General features: G+C 45.4%; 1 protein-coding gene across 1 annotated transcript in view; it reads right to left on the reverse strand.

Annotated features, from left to right (window-relative positions):
* The window catches only part of csmd2 (CUB and Sushi multiple domains 2), a 398,565-nt gene that overhangs the window by 359,135 nt on the left and 36,930 nt on the right, over positions 1 to 2,500 (reverse strand).

A 2,500-nucleotide genomic window follows, 5' to 3' on the forward strand; every position in this document is an offset into this window, starting at 1 on the left:
AGCCCACAGATAGCCACGCCATGTCCAGACACATAATGCAAATGTCCATACATTACACGCACTGCAAATGTACTGTAGCAGCAGAGTGAATCAGCTCTACTGTTTGTGAATGACTAATTCCTTTTATACACACACTGCTTTCTGTAAGACACACACCAATTCCTGTAATACACACACACCACTTCCTGTAATACACACACTGCTTTCTGAAATACACACACACACATACACACACACACCTTCCTATAATACACACACACGCTGCATTCTGTAATGGAATTGGCCCAAGTCAGTTTTCTGCTGGCTTTACAGTGACAAGTTGATTGCACACGGAATAGGGATGTGTTGAGAGACCCAGAGATGGCATCTTACTAGTTTTAGAACACTCAATACAAACAAAAGCATGACTCAGCTTCCGTATAGCCTAATTGCACACACTCACAATTAGTCAGCTCTGTGCAGTGTGTGTGTGTGTGTGTGTGTGTGCGTCTGTGTTTTTATGTGAGTTTGTCCATGTGGACATATGGTAAAAACTTGTGTTCATTTGCGAAGGAAAAAGAAAGGAAAAAAAGAGTGCAAGAATATGAGCCTCCAGGGACTGTGGTTGGATATAGAGACAAAAAAACAGTGAAAAACAGTGGAATAGAGGAGAAGTGTTCATCTCCAGCAAGATGACAAGAAATGACCGTATATATATCTTCTATATTTAATACATTTAGAGACATCGCAAATCTAAACTTTTCTGCTAAGACTGGAACTCCATAAACTGTATATTTTGATATATTTTTGCAGCATTCCGCCTTTTATTTATATAGGACAGAGAGGAATGTCCAAAAATGGTCTAAAACCACTCTGTAAAATGGAAGGTGTATCTCCAGCTATCCTCCCAGACCAATATTCTCCATTCCCGGGAGACTAAGGGACAGGGTGGGGGTGTGAAGGAGGAAAAAAGGCTGTTTGCTCTCCTGCATAAAGTGAACGCACGGCTGTCCCTGTCAATCCAGAGCGGATATACGTCAGGCATGATCACACCGCCCTGTCTTCTCCTGCCTTCTCCTGCCTTCACTCCGCTGGGCGCTACGCTACGCTACGCTAGCGCATCCTGGGACATGAAAGAGCTATGAGTCAGACTCGTACTGACAGATGGGGCTATGGCCCAGAACTGGCCCACATTTGGCCCAGGACTAGCCCGCATTTGGCCCAGAACTAGACCACATCTGGCCCGGATCCGGCTCACCTTCGGTCCAGAACCGGCCCAGCCTGCTAAAGGGAGGAGACTGCAGCGATGACGGCAGTAAGGTTCCCTGGAGAGACGAAGCAACCGCATATCTGTCTGTTCTGTCTGCTGGCTCTGCCTGCCTGTGCGTCATGGCAGCATATAGACTTGTACAGGCGTGTATAGTGTAGACACAGGCACTGGAAACAATACATTCTCTAAAATGATCCAGTTTTCATCATGTCTGTCTGCCTGCAGCTCATGGGAGCGTATACTGTAGACTTGAATAGACTTAACGTGTTACACAGGCACGGAAAACAATACAGTATATTCTCTAAAATTATCTAGTTTGCATTTTGCATCAAAACATGCCCTCATATAGATTTTCCGGAAACTTTATAATCAGTATGCAGACAAAACCCTTTTTTCTCCAGATAATGTGAATATAGATCTTGTCACTGATAGACAGACAGATCACACGAACAGACAAAAGGGAAGACAGGCTGTCTCTGTGCTATAGCTTAAAACATTGCAAGCCATAGCTATATGCTATTGCCACAGGGCCTTATACAGTATTTATAATAATTTCCAAATAGGCTCACCATCTTATGTAGTATTTATAAAAATGTCCAAATAATAGTTCCAAATAATAGTTTCCAAGTCAACTTCACCGAGGATAAAAAAAAAGAGTTTTTCTAGTCGCATTGCCCAACTGTTCTAATATAGCTAATGGTCCCTTCAGGCACAAAGCGAGCGCGCTCCAAGGCCACGTCAGGTCAAGCACCGCCCGGCACACCGAGACCTCCGAGTGAGAAGTCAAATATTTCAACATCGCAGACAGAAACCGATACAGCGGGCTGAGAGTAGGAGTCACGACTCACGCCAAGCTAATCAGCCCAGAGCGCTAGGCGCTAAATCGTGATGAAGGCCTCCACGCCCTCTACTCACATGCACACACACACACACACACACACACGCACACAAACGCACACACACACACACACACACACACACACACACACACACACACATACACACACGCACACACACGCACACACATACTTTATTCTGCCACTCATGACCCCCCGTGCACCCGCTCCAATCACACTCGCAAGGCATGCTGGGTAAAATAATGGGTGGCTCTGGGAAACCCACTCTCTAAGGACCGCTTCAAGGTTGCGAGAGCTATACTTTTTCCATAAACACTACAAAAGAGTCGGTCCGCAGACAGAAGTGGGGAAAGGTATCGACTCGGTCTCTCGGCGTGGAGTTAAATAAAAGCTC

Source organism: Sardina pilchardus, chromosome 24 (assembly GCF_963854185.1).
Source record: "Sardina pilchardus chromosome 24, fSarPil1.1, whole genome shotgun sequence".
In the NCBI taxonomy this organism is placed as follows: Eukaryota; Metazoa; Chordata; class Actinopteri; order Clupeiformes; family Clupeidae; genus Sardina; species Sardina pilchardus.